General features: G+C 39.3%; 1 protein-coding gene across 9 annotated transcripts in view; it reads left to right on the top strand.

Moving 5' to 3' along the window:
* TRIO (trio Rho guanine nucleotide exchange factor) overlaps nucleotides 1–15077 on the top strand; it is a 268089-nt gene that overhangs the window by 185313 nt on the left and 67699 nt on the right. The gene's annotated exons all lie outside the window — the stretch shown is intronic.

Genomic DNA, 15077 nt, shown 5'->3' with positions numbered 1-15077 from the left:
AAGAAAGGGCCTTTATGGGTGCACAAGTATTTATTATTTGTGCTGAATTCACATAACCGCTCATTCTGAAATCCTACACCTTTGACTCAATATTACTGTGCAAGCAAGGGGCAAATAAAAGATTCAGGTGACAAGCCCTCCTGGTAAAACAGGGGCTCAACTTTTATCTTAAGCTTGAGCCAGTAAATAGTACATTGTTATTTCTGGTCCACCTGGGTGAGCAAAATACAGTGGACTAGAGACTCAGCTACACAGCTGCAAATAAAACACTTTAAATGTGTTGTAAAGTGCAATATACAAATATGACACTAGGTGGCAACAGTGAGCTATGCAAAATTCAATGTATTTTTCAAAACTTTTTTTTTAAAGCATTTTCAGAGCATTTTTTTCTATGTCTGTAGATTCCACCTTGGTGTGCACAACTAGTAGAGTAAGTAAGTACTAGCTGGCTGGACCTGGTTACCTTAAGAAGGTAGCAGTGTGTAACAGAGCTAATGCAGCTGAATGATGTTTGGATAATTTGCCGTGCAAGATGTTGTACACTACATCATTATTCTGATATGAAGGCTTTACTGAGAACTTAATGGCTCCAGAGTAGATTTTTAGTTGACAAATACACACACACCTCGAAATAATGTTTTAACGGGCTGACAAGCTTGTGACCCTCTAGATGTTGTTGGGATTAAAGCCACAAAGGAGGAAACTAAGAACTCTTTATTTTGGGAAATCTTTTTACATATATAAATCATAATATGTGGCTTACTGTGAGTACGCAGGCAATATGCCTATGTGTTTTCTAGAAAGGCAGTGTGGAGGGAAACCTGGACAAAGTTTCTGAAGTTGTGATTTGCAAATTCATTAAAAGTTGTGAGGTTAAACTGGTATTTAATTTCATTTTTATTATTCATTAGAAATACTTATAATCTACCGTTCAGCAGAAAGTCTCAGGGCAAAAAGATGCATCGTCCAAACCAACGGTTAAACACTAAAATGCAAAATCCCATTACAAAGAAAACCAGCGACCAAAACTCAAATGCCCACTTCACCTCACTTTTCAATTTTTCATATTTGTTTCCGCATTACTGTATTTAGGATGTTCAAATCTTTGTTATGCAGCTTATCAGCAGAATGTTTATGAAGTGATGAGCGAAATCTAATTTTTTGATTTTGCAGGATGAGGAAGTAATGAGGTGGATTTGGATTTTCGATCGTTTCACTTTTGTTGTGATGCGAGCCGTTTTGGGCATATTCGTAGGGGAAAGCAACGTACAAATAGTAAATAGTACATAAATAATAAACCTAAAAAGCTGAATAAATAAGATGCTTGCTAACTTGCGGTTAAGAAATATTGTTCAAAGCATCATACAATAAAGACTAAAAACAAGAGTCTTACAATAAGTATAATCTCCTTAACATCTATTAACAGATACCAAAACTCTCTTAGAAATGTATCTAATTATTTTCAGGCCCATAGTACTAAGATGGGACTGCCCTGATGAAGACTCAGGCCTTCTTTTCATGCTTAATGGCACAGACGTAGTTTGCTCAGGAAGGTGACTAATTCCTTTTAAGACCCAGATTGGTTCAGTTTATGAGTTTCGCTTTTGATGGGGGCTAGATGCATTTAAACTGCTATTTTTATTTGCTCCGCAGCAGTGCTGCGCTTCAGTTTTGCTTCCCTCCTCCTTTCCACTTTCTTTATCACAATTGCTTTGATGTTTTATGAAACTTCGAAGGCCATCTGTGGCAGAAACGCAACACACACACTTTGTAGATTAAGTGAAGTGGTGGGAGAGCCTGGATGAGGCATGGGTCTGCGGATGGCGGTTAAAAAATAAACTGTTCGCCACATGCTAATTTGAGGCATGACTCTAATAGTAAAATGTCAGCATCTTCCAAAGGGCGGTGATGCTTGCTGCCTTGTAAATTGGCAACTCAATCTGTCGCGCTTTTTTTTGTAATAGTTTTTGGGACTTCTCTGAAGTGTTGCCTTATGCTTCTTCTCTCTCCCCCCTCCCCCCCAGTTGGTAAATCATACACAATCCTGAGCAGCATGTCTTGGGTAATCTGTGAGATAGGAATTTTGAGGTCTTAGATATATGGTAATGTTCATAAGTTACCAACCAAGTACATACATAGATCAGCACAGGAAGACCGAACTGGAACCATTTTGATTCCTAAACTGAGTAAATGTTTTCTCTGCAAGGTCAAAGTGGGAAACCTCCCATTGTCTTTTCCTTCACTAATCCTGTCTTAAGGGCACATTTAAGATATGAATAGGGTGTGAGCCTGCGACGTGGCCCAGGAACTAAGTATTTATCATTACAAAGGACTGGCCAGGCTACCCAGGCAATCCAATCAAGTAACCTGCCAGACAGGAAATAAACAAAGACAGGAGAAAAACAACATTCAAATTTCTGTTTTAAGACCACCTTTTCTGTGATGTAGGTATGATGTATCTGAGGGGTAGTCTTAGGTTACACCCCCTCTGTGATGTAGGTATGATGTTTCTGGGGGTGGTCTTGATCTACAGGGTGGCAATTTCAAAAGTCTTTATAAGGCCTTGCATGCCAATTTTCTGGGTTCCTCCTCTCTCCTGCGGGTGAGGGGAGCACCCTGTTGCAACAGATCAATAAAGATCAAGCTTACTAGCTGCTTTGCTTCTCAATATTTTCTGGTTGGCCTCTGTTATTCTCTCCTACCAATAGGGAACCTATGTAAGGACTCTACATGGGCTCTTGGATACCCCATAAGGGAAAAGGGCAAATTTTTGTTTACAACATCTGTACGTTCAAAAGACAAAGTAGGGCTCGTAAAGAAGCCCTGCTTCTCTTGAACTTCGGAACCGACCCCCTTGAAATAGCTGTTTATTGGGCTTGTCTGAGGGCCGCAGCACCTGTATATTTTAGGATCTTATATATGGTGTTTGCTCTCACCCAAGTCAAATTTTGAAGGTTGGGATTTGCATGTCTCTTTATGAAAGCAACCATCAGCTTTGCATGGGCTCAGAAGCACTTGAGGTACCCTGATTGTTGTTGTGTTTTTTTACACAAGTTGACAGCCCTAGGGTTGCATTCTCAGTGCTAACAACAGGAGCCACTTTTCCATAAGTGTATGGGAAAATGTTCCCTCCCGCACTGCTTGCAGTATGGTGTAAGGTAAAGGGACCCCTGACTATTAGGTCTAGTCATGACCGACTCTGGGGTTGCGGCGCTCATCTTGCTTTATTGGCCAAGGGAGCCGGTGTATAGCTTCTGGGTCATGTGGCCAGCATGACTAAGCTGCTTCTGGCGAACCAGAGCAGCGCACGGAAACGCCGTTTACCTTCCCGCCGGAGCGGTACCTATTCATCTACTTGCACTTTGACGTGCTTTCGAACTGCTAGGTTGGCGGGAGCAGGGACCGAGCAACGGGAGCTCATCCCGTCGCGGGGATTTGAACCGCCAACCTTCTGATCGGCAAGCCCTAGGCCCTGTGGTTTAACCCACAGCGCCACCCACATCCCCGCAGTATGGTGTATGAGGCCTAATATAAAAATCAGAGGAAGGGGATGCGACTTGATCAAGATCTATAAGATCATGTATGGTGTGGAGGAAGTGAACAGAGGGAAGATTTATCCTCTCTCACAGTGCTAGAACTCTGGGCCAACCACTGAAGTTGAATGTTCGAAGACTCGAGACAAACAGAACGAGGCATTTCTTCACACAGCACGTAGTTAAAATACAGAATTTACCACCACAGGAAGTAGTAATGGCCACTGTTGGACTTTAAAAACAGCCCTGTTTGGGGAAGTTTTTAATATTTAATGCTGTACTGTTTTTAACATTTGATTGGGAGCCGCCCAGAGTGGCTGGGGAAACTCAGCCAGATGGATGGGGGATAAATAATAATAATAATAATAATAATAATAATAATAATAATAATAATAATAATTATTATTATTATTATTATTATTATTATTATTATTATTAAAGGGGGTTGGACAAATTCAGGGAAGATAAGCCTATCAGTGGCTAATGGCCATGATGACTGCATGCTGCCTCCCGTGCTGGATGCAGTAGGCCGCTGGAAACCAATGGCTGGGGAGCAGAAATGGGCCGCCCCACCTGCTAGGCAAAGTAAGGCGGCCGCCTCAGGCGGCAGGTTCCACAGGGGCAGCAGATCTTGCCTCCAAGGAATGCGTCCCCGACTGCTGCCGCCGCCACAGGATCAGTAATGACTGTGGCCTGTTCCTTGGAGTCAAGATCTGCCTCCTCCTTGGCAGCCTCTTGGATTCGTCAAGTCAGATGGATGAGGTTCCCCTCTTTTTCCTGATGTAGATCTTCACTCATCCCTTCTTCCCTGGTGGAAGGGGGAAGGGTGCCATTTTGTGGTTCTCCTCAGGTGCCAAGATGGCCGGGCTTCTAATAGTCTATTTTGAGCACTGGTTGTGGAACTAGGTGGATCTTTGAGCTGAACCGGTAGCACTCTTCTACTTTTGCTAAATCCTCAGTGGTTAATAGTGGAGAGAGACGCAGAAGCTGTTAAGCACCTTAAAATTGCACTTCCTGAGCTGGATTCCCTGCCCTGGTCCATTTTCAATGCAATTTTATGCAATTTACTCATAAGTCAGTCCTGCTGTGCTCCATGAGGCATACTCCCCAGCGAATATGACTGGGATTGCAGATTTCCGGTCTTGGACCCTTACTTCTCAAACCCCAAGATAAGTGAGCAAGGCTGGGCTTCCATCTGCTCTCCCAAATACCTCTTAGCTAAGTCATTGTGCTTTGCAATGCACTGTGAAGAGCAAGCTTTTATCTTTATGGCGTTTCCCACTTTGATACAGCTTCCTCGGGAATGAGCATGGTATCTCTGAGGCAACAAGAAGCACTTTGAAATGCTCTTCAGTAAAAAGGCTTTCATAAGTATGTGTTTAATTTCCTTCTGTGTTTAAATTCCAGCTTGGCTGACTGACTACCTTGGGAAGGCTGTAAACAGGCAAATGTTTCGGTCAAGAAAATAGGATAAAGTTAATAATTCTGTCATGATTGTTGAGGCGTGCCTTTTACTTAGATAATTATAGAGCATAGGTTCCCCCCCCCCCCAGTTCCTGCTAAATTGTCAAAGAATACCAGTAGCACAGTAATGTTCCATAATCTGGAATATAGGCTCTCACACAGAATCCAGAAAATATATTTCCTTCTTAAAGCAAGCTTCTAGTCCTTATGATTTTTTAAAAAAGAAATTTGAAAAGGCTTTAGCAAAGCAAAATGTTACTGCTCATGCAAATACCCTTCCACTTGCTCTGTTCCAACCTCTGCCATTGCTTAAATCTGCCATTTTTAGTATTCCTCCCTTCTTGTTGTACTCAAAGCTTCAGCTCAGCTGCCTTGTGTGTGAGAGAGACAGTGGGTGCAGAACCCTCAAATATTGCACAATAATTCACTCAATGCATTTTATTTCTGGAAGTGGTCTGTGTTCAAGGGAAAGTTGAAGGAGGAAAAAGGGAGCTGAATGTGAAAATGGGGGTTGCAGAAAAGCAAATAAGAAGCATAGGACTGGGTGTGAAGGTGGAATCGGGTGCGAGAGAGGCTGCAGAGGAGGAGACAGTGGCCTTGTAGCTGGGTGGAAGTTGAAAGAAGGCCTTAATAGTTGCTTTTTAAATTTTTATAATAATTTATTAGTTTTCAATTGCAGTCCAATAAAACCCTCATTATATAACAAGACCAGTTTATAATAGAATTATGAATAACAATCATTCAAATACCGAATTATATAATTTAGTTAAAGTGCCCCCCCGTGTCCAAGAATTGATGGTTTTCTTTATTTCTGAGTTCCAAAATCTTATTAGTTTCAATTACATTCCAGTCATAATAATAATCTCTTCTACAACAATTGCAGTATTAATAACTTCTGTTTGTGTTCACACATTAAATGATTTATAAAATTTCAAGTGAGGAACTCAAACTATATCGTTGTTCTTTCTGTGTGTGGCAATTACTCTGTCCTTGGTGTTTCTTCCTGTCCTTGTAAGATGTTATGTTTTCCCCCTGATTGTTGCTGTTAATCCATCATGCCTTGGGTGGAGCTGATTTCCCATTTTTGTTCCAGAAAGTTCTCCATCACTCCATCATGTGCTTCATTGTTTTGCACCGAGAACTGCCCCAGTAAATAAGCTGTTTTCACCACTTTTCCTCTCAGCTGGGAAGAAGAGCGGTTTGTTGAACTGCAGATGACTCAATAAAGAACCTTATCAGTTCCTTGGCAGCTCATAGACACCTTTCATCCTTCCTTCCAGCTGAAGATATATGACCATTTATCATTCCAATTGTATTAAATTCCAAATCCTCTTAGCGTTATTCAGTTGACTTCATAGATACTAAAGGATGGGGAAGAGTCAGCTCTAAGTTTCCATTGTAAACCTTTTGCAAAATAGAGCTTCCCTCCCTTTTTCCTTCCCCCCCCTTTTTTGCACACACAGTTCCGTTTGAAGTTATATTCCATATTTATAATCCAGTTTCCTCCATCCTCGCTTGTACAAATATAATTTGAACTAACGTTCAGAGGAGGGTGGCTGAATCATAAATGTAGAGAGGAAAACTTTAAATAAAGGAACCGTAGGCTCCCCTGCCCCCCACCATCTTTTGCACCGAATGAAGTCTTATCTCAAATTCTAACCTTAAAGTCCTTGCAGTTGGTTTGTTCCGCAGTTTGTGATCTCATCTATTCTAGCACGCATCCGTACATTAGTCCAAATTAAGCTCTAATTAACAAGAGAACCTCTGCTTCTTAATGGCGACAGTGGAGGGTTTTCGGCAGGCAAAGTGCTTTTGCACTCAGTGCCTCCCTGCTCGCCACATCCCATGAGCGAGAGCCAGGTACCAACATGAACTGCGAGTGAAGTCCATTCCCCCCATCCCCGGGGTGGAATTTGCAAGGATGATTTACCCTCAATCATCCTTGTTTTTCCTTCGCAAACATTCTCCCGCTGTCATGAGGGCTGTCTCCAGTAAGGCATGGAGGAACCGGAAGCCCTGGCCTTAGACATTGCAATGTGCAGTAGGAGGAGGAAGAGGCAGGAGATTCCCATGGGAGTGGTCTGTGCGCAACAAGGGTGTAGAGCAGGGCTGCAGAATACAAGATATGGCTTCAGAAATGGAGTTAGGAAGCGGAAAAGTGAGGGCAGTAGTTGAATAGGGTTGGAGGACCAAGGGGGTTAATGTAGGGGTGATTGTTGAGTGGAGGAAGCAGGGGTGCACGCCCTCGTTAAACATACAAAGGACCTGCCCTAGACTTCCGGTTGAGCCCGACCCCAGCGCGAACGGGGATTTTTCTGCTAGGAGAATCCCGGGTTTTCCGAAGGAAAAGGGGGTGCTACAGGGCGCAGTAGCCCCCCGAAAATACTCTCTGGAGGAGGTTCAGGAGTTCTGGTTCCCACTGATGCCGAAATGCTAACCGCCCGGCCGTCAGGTAACTCCTATTCGGGGTGAAGAGAACGGCAGGCAGGGAAGCGGGCTGAAGGGAAGCCATTGCTGCCTTCGGAAAGCGAAGCCCCGCGTTCGCAGGGGAAGTGCTCAATTCTCAAATTATAAGAAATTCGGACCTAACCTTAATAAAAAAAGGATCGATTTGGCCTAAGGAAGGATTCGGAATTAAAAGCTTAAACAACGGAGGTCGGCTGTTCTCTAAAATCAGCTTAGACGCAGGACTGCAAGCAGAGCTGGAAACGGAAAGTGAGTTGCCGCTAGCGGCTTTGATCTCTTTGCCCCTTTTGGAACTCTTAAAAGTAACTGTTTCAGTAGCAGTGGAAAAATAACAAAGTCAAAAAGGGGGAAGGAGGTGGAAACTTTTAAGCCCTCGAAGAAATAAAGCACTGAGTCAGGAGGAGTCTGAGAATAACTAGGATCTGTCTTTTCGAATATCTGCGCAACAGAGCTTCAGACTCCATTGTTACTATTTATAGAACAATGTCTCTTGTCGGGAATGCAGAGAAAGAGGGAAATATTTGAACGCTATTCCTACTGGTTTTTGCTGGTTCTTTTTGCTGTCGTCTTTTTTTTGGAAGGAGTACAAATTTGATTTTTTTTCTTATCCCTTACTAGCATTATTTGGATTAGGGGGGAAATTAAGTTAAAATTGGTTAAAAAACGCTATCTGAAACCCTGTGGGCAAACAGGGAACTACAACTTGTTTTTTTGATCTGGCTACTTTCGATTCTCTTTTTTTCACTTTTATGCCCTGTCACGTTCAGAGGACGCTTTAGGACTTATGGAAACAATTTGGATGATTTTCCCCCAATCCTAGAAACTGGTTAAAATATTTTTACTTGGATATTAACTACCTTACTCTGGAATCTATTTAGAATTGGATTAAGACTCTTTCTGACATTATTGGCATCTGATTCCTTTTTATTTTATTTTCTTTTTGTTTTTGTTTCTGTCTTAAATTTTTAACTCTTTTTTTGAAGTTTTGAGTCTGGTCTGCTTCTATTTCCAATTTGAGAAGTATTATTGAGTATCCTCGGACTCAATTTTTGGACCAATCTAAAATTTTGGATTTTTGGACCATTTCCGGAGGGGAATTTCCATAATTGGATTACAAAATTTTCACAATTGATTAAATTCTCTTATTCATTGATTTATCTGTTCTGGAACATTGTGGATTTTGGATTTTGGTTTCTACTGTCCTTATCGAATTGGAAATAGCCTAATTGGTGGCGGAAGAAGGATTAGCCTAAATGGTGGCGAGAAGATATAAGGGTCGTACCATCCTACCTCTATTAACACCGTCAAGTGGAGTTGTAAAATCTGGAATAAGGAAAAATTTAATAATATTTATTTTCTTTTTTAATCGGATCTGCAGACTATACCCTTTCTGATCCTCAGGGGAAAAGGACTCATTTGTAATAATTGACGTGATCTAATATTATTTAAAGGTTGATTGTAATAATTTGAACTTTTTTGGTCAGTTATAAGTTGTTATAAATTGTTATTAGGGAAAAGATGAAGAAATCGGGTGAAGGAACCCCAGGGGACAGGAAAGGGTCGAAACAAGAGTCAGAATTCAGAGCGGAAATTTTGAGAATGTTTGCAGAAATTAAAGAAAGTGAAAAAAATTTGGAAACTAAATTAGAACAGGTGGACAATAGAATCGGTAAAATGGATAAAAAAATAGACGAAACAGTTAATGAACTTAAAGGGCAAATAAAAGAGGTAACTAAAAGAACACAAAAATTAGAGGAAGGGTGGAAAAGAACAAAATTAGAAATGAAAGACATGAAAAGAGAGGAAGAGAAGATGAAAACAGGTATGTCAGAGATGAACAAGACCCAGGAGGAAGTTTTGGATTTGATTGCAATGAATGAATTAAGACAGAGAGAAGGTAACCTGAGGCTGAGAGCAATACCAGAGACACAGGGAGAGAATATTAAAGAGAAATTGATAAAGGAATTGGCACAATGGCTTGAGATAGAGCAGGAAGAGTTTGCAAAGACAGTTCAAAGTGCATTTAGATTGAGAGCAAAATCAGTTAAAACACGGAAAGCACCAGGAGATTGTTTAATTACATTTAAAGATAGAGACATGAGGAACCAGATACTACAAAAGAACAGAGAAAAAAGATTAAACATCGATGGAAATTACATTATCATCTTTAAAGATATTCCAATAAGATTATTGAAACGAAGAGAACCATATAAAGCATTTATACAAATTCTCAAGAGAAACAACATAGAATTCAGATGGGAATTCCCTGAAGGAATCTCATTCTTTTATAAAAGTAAGAAACACAGATTGACTAGCCCAGAAGAGACAAGCAAGTTCCAGAGAAAATATAAGGAATTAAGAGCAGAAGAAGATGAAGAAAAAGGAGCTGTAGGAGGAGTAGGAGCAGGAGGACTGGGCCCGAAGGTAGGCGAAGAAAAAGATGAGAGAGGAAAGGTATCAGAAGAAGAAGAGGAAGAGGAAGAAGAAGAAGAAGAGGGAGGAAAAGCAAAGGGACAATAAATTATAAAAAGTTCATATTTAATTTAAGAGGCAATAATGGCATTAAAAATTTGGAATTGGAACATTAATGGAATGAATGATAGGGAAAAAAGGAATAAAATTGAACAATGTTTAAAAAAGAAAAATTTGGACATAATCTGCCTACAAGAAACTCATGTGGCAAAGAAACATAGAAAAGTTTTGATTAACAGAAGATTAGGGAACGAGTTCATATCCTCTGATAAAAGCAAGAAGAGAGGAGTGGTAATATATGTGAGGAACAAAATTGATGCCCAACAAATTTTCAAAGATGAAGAAGGAAGAATCATCGCGGTCCAGATCAAATGGCAAGGCGAAAAAATAATAATTGTCGGGATCTATGCACCAAACGGAAATAAGGCTGACTTCTTTAGAAATCTGGAAGAAAAGCTGTTCGAATATGTAGACCAAAAGATAATAATACTGGGGGACATGAATGGTGTGGTGTCATTGGAAATGGACAGATTAAGAGCAGCAGGAACTAGTAAAGAAGGGAAACTTCCAAAAACATTTTTCTCAATGATAAAAAGCTGCAACTTAATAGATATCTGGAGATTGAGACATCCACTGGAAAAACAATTCACATTTTATTCTGATCCGAACCAGTCAATGTCGAGAATTGATCAAATTTGGGTCTCAAATGAGCTAACTCCAAGAATCAAACAAATAGAAATCCAACCAAGAGTAATTTCAGATCATAGTCCAGTAAAATTTGAATTACAAGGATATGAAGAGAGAACATTCAGATGGAGAATGAATGATTACCTCCTTGATCAAAAAATTGTGGAGAAAGCCCAAAAATCTCTGATGGACTATTTTACAAATAATTATAACAAAGGCACGAAAATCAACACTGTTTGGGATGCCAGCAAGGCGGTTATGAGAGGATTCTTTATTCAGCAGAATTCAATCAAAAATAAAAATAGAGAAAAAGGAAAGAAGGAAATTTTAAGACAAATAATGGACAACGAACAAAAACTGGTTAAAAAAACGAACAATGAGAAAGTAAAACAGAATATAAAGGCGCTGCAAACACAATTTGCGATGATAATCAATAAAGAGGTTGAATGGAATATAAAAAGAATGAGACAAAGGAATTTTGAATCGGCGAACAAATCAGGAAAATGGCTGGCATGGCAAATCAAAAAAAGAAAAGAACAGAATACAATTAACAAAATCATTGTGGAGGGAGAAGAAATAGATAGCCCAAAAGGTATCAGAAAAGGATTCTTGGACTTTTACAGACACTTATATAAAAGAACAGAGAAGAATAATATGAGGAAAATAGAAAGATACTTAAAAGAAAAAGTGGTGCAGAAGATCCGGACAGAAAAAAGAGATAGGCTGAACACCCCAATTGAAATAGATGAAATAAAAGAGGCTATAAAAGAACTTAAAAAAGGGAAAGCTCCAGGACCTGATGGATTTACAGCAAGATATTATAAAGAGATGAAACACATCCTGTCGTTGCCTCTGAAAGAAGTTATGGACAATATTCATAAAGAAAGACAAATTCCGGAAACATGGAAGGAAGCATTTATCACATTTATTCTGAAACAAGATTCTGACTTAACACAAGTAAAAAACTATAGGCCTATTTCACTACTTAATACAGATTATAAAATCTTTGCAAGTATTTTGGCGAAAAGGATAAAAAAAATACTGCAGGATATTATACATAAGGATCAAGCGGGTTTCCTACCTGGCAGACAGATGAGAGATAACGTAAGGAATATAATTAATATTTTGGAATATCTGACTGCCAGAAATGAGAAACAAGCTATGTTAATATTTGTTGATGCAGAAAAGGCCTTCGACAACATATCTTGGGACTTTATGTTAAAAAGTTTAGAACATATGGAGGTAGGGAAGGAATTTCTCAATGGAATAAAAGCAATTTATACTGAGCAGAAAGCTAAATTAATTGTAAACAATGTGATCACGGAGGAAATAGGGATGTCTAAAGGTACGCGACAAGGATGTCCACTTTCACCATTGTTATTCATCATGGTACTGGAGGTCTTTCTAAAATCACTAAGAGAAAATGAGGCAATAAAAGGGGTTGCAGTAGGCCGGAACGAATATAAGGTGAAAGCCTTTGCCGATGATCTGGTCATGACGGTGGAAGATGCTTTGGAAAGTATGAAAAATATACTTATGGAGGTAGAGAGATTTGGCCAAGTGGCAGGATTTATACTGAATAAGAAAAAGACTAAAATAATTGTTAAGAATATGGATCTAGATAAGATAGAAAATATACAGCAACAAGCTGGTATAGAGGTGGTGAAAAAGGTGAAATATTTAGGTATTTGGATAACCCCCAAGAATATAGATTTATATCAGAATAATTACACACCAGTGTGGAATGGGATAAAGAAAGATCTGGATGTGTGGGGACGAATGAAATTGTCATTTTGGGGAAGGATTTCAACGATAAAGATGAGCGTGTTACCAAAACTATTGTTTTTGTATCAAACGATTCCAATAATCAAGGGGACTGGGGTTTTTAAAGAATGGCAAAGAGTGATTTCGAGGTATATCTGGCAAGGAAAGAAGCCAAGAATTCAATTTAAGTTATTAACTGATGCAAAAGAAAGAGGAGGCTTCGCCTTGCCAGACTTGAAATTGTATTATGAAGCCTCATGTCTCTGTTGGTTAAAGGAATGGATAAAATTAGAAAATACAGAGTTGCTGGATTTGGAAGGATTTGATAATAGATTTGGAGGGCACGCGTATTTATGGGCTGGAAAGAAGAAAATCCATAGAGGTTTTGGAAACCACATTTTCCGAGGACCGTTAATAGAAATATGGGAGAGGTATAAAAACCTACTGGAAGCAAAAATTCCACACTGGCTGTCTCCGTTAGAGGTTATGATTGTTAAAAAAATTAATATGAGAAAGAATTGGATTACATATGGAAATTTGATTACTAAAGAAGGGGGGAAATGGAAAATGAAACCCTATGAAGAAGTGAAAGAGTTTGTGTATGATTGGCTACATTATCTCCAAATAAATGAAATGTTTAAGAAAGATCTTAAAGAATATGGATATGCAGAGAAGGATTCTAAATTTCAAATAGAAATAATGAATAATGAATATAAAATCCTATCCAAAATGTATAAGATATTGTTGGAATGGCATACAAAGGATGAAGAAGTTAAATCAGTCATGATAAAATGGGCCAGAGATATTGGACATAATATACAATTTAATGATTGGATAAAACTATGGAATGAAAGTATTAAATTTACTGCATGTACTGCATTAAAGGAAAATGTTATGAAAATGATATATAGATGGTATATTACACCAGTAAAACTTGCAAAAATGTGCAAAACATGTAAGAAGTGTTGGAAATGTAAAGAAAAAGATGGTACATTTTCTCATATGTGGTGGGAATGCAAGAAAGTGAAAAGCTTCTGGGAGTTGATATATAATGAGCTGAAAAAAATGTTGAAATATACATTTGTTAAGAAACCAGAGGCTTTTCTCTTAGGAATTGTTGGTAATGAAATAAATAGAAAGGACTACAAAATTTTCCAATATGCAGTGACAGCGGCAAGAATATTACTGGCCCAGAAATGGAAACAAGAACAAATACCAACATTGGAGGAATGGAGAACGAAGCTGATGGACTATGCAGAACTTGATAAACTGACTGGGAAGATTAGATATCAACGAGATCAAAAATTCATCGAGGACTGGAGAAAATTAGCAGAATACTGGGAATGTATAAGTGATAACGGAATAACGTTAGTGGCATTTAAAGAAGCTCTGTAACAGAATAAGAAATATAGTAAAAAAGTAAAATATAAGAGGGGGGTAGGTATAAAGGCAATACTAAAATTTGGAAATGTGTATTTAAACAAATTAGAATTTGAATGATTGGCAGAGAAGCCGAAGGAAGTCAAAAAACCGAAAAGTTTAATGCAAATTGTTAATGTGGTATAAATGTATGGAAAACTAATAAAATATAATTTAAAAAAACAAAAAAAACAAAGGACCTGCCCTAAGTCCTCCCTCTCCCTTCCATCCTTATTTTTCGTTTGCACTGCTTTACTTTCTGCGTGTTTGGTTTAATACACCAGCGCCCAAACCTTCAGGAATGCCAGCTTCCCACGTGGAGACAGACGTGTTCCAGACACTTGCGGGTTATTTGAGCCTCGATCCTCCATGACAAAGCTGGTAGAGCCCAGTTTTGAATGATCTGTTATTCAGGCTGATCTTCAGAATGTTCTATTCGCAAAGTTGTCGGTGTGCGTACGTTTGAGGGAGGCCTACGTTTTGACGTTTTGTGGTCAAACTCTAAATCAAAAAGGCCCTTTTCTCAGAGCCTTCGGGCATACAGCTGTTTTCAATTGTTCCTGACTCCTATCTAGGGAGAGCCATAAAAATAAATCAGTGCCAAAAAAAACCTCGAGAGCTTTCCTTTGCCTCCCCCCTCCAGCCCCTCTCCCAGCCTCCCTTTGGCATAATTTTGAATGGACTGAGAGCAAATATATAAGAGAAGTAGAGCTGAGGTGGGAAAGGGCACCCCAGCTCACATTTAACAAGCGAGAAGGCAGCTTGTTTCTGAAAGTGTGCACCTCATAACTTGAGTAGAGACTGTCCAGAGAGACTTAAGTAGGAGCAGTATGATTAATTCCTGCCTGTGTCTTGACGGGTTCATGCTGATTTATTTTACTTCATTATGAGAAACATAAGGCTTCTCTTTACCTCCCCTCTCCCCCTCTCCCTCTTCCAGAACTCGGATTTAGGAAGCAAGGCTGGCAGGCAATGGTCATGGGAAAGCTCTGAGAGAATTGCAGACATCCTGAATAAAGTTGTGTCACACAGAGTGTGGAAAGGAAAGGAGGAATTGACCCAACTTTTTTTAAAAAAAAGTGACTCCGCAGCAGATAGGTTCTTACACTTTTCCTTAGCATGGCATATCAGTGTCCTTAATAACCAAATACATTTTCCTCACAGAATCGCCTGTGCCTTTCAGAAATGACAGCAACCGGTTTAACGAAATTGGCACAGTAAAATCACTTTCCTTGCAATGTGTTAGAATGTGGCTGAGAATTGCTTTTTTAC

The sequence above is a fragment of the Podarcis filfolensis genome (genome assembly GCF_964270895.1).
Source record: "Podarcis filfolensis genome assembly, chromosome: 7".
NCBI classification, from domain to species: Eukaryota; Metazoa; Chordata; class Lepidosauria; order Squamata; family Lacertidae; genus Podarcis; species Podarcis filfolensis.
This window is presented reverse-complemented; position numbering and strand designations above follow the sequence as displayed.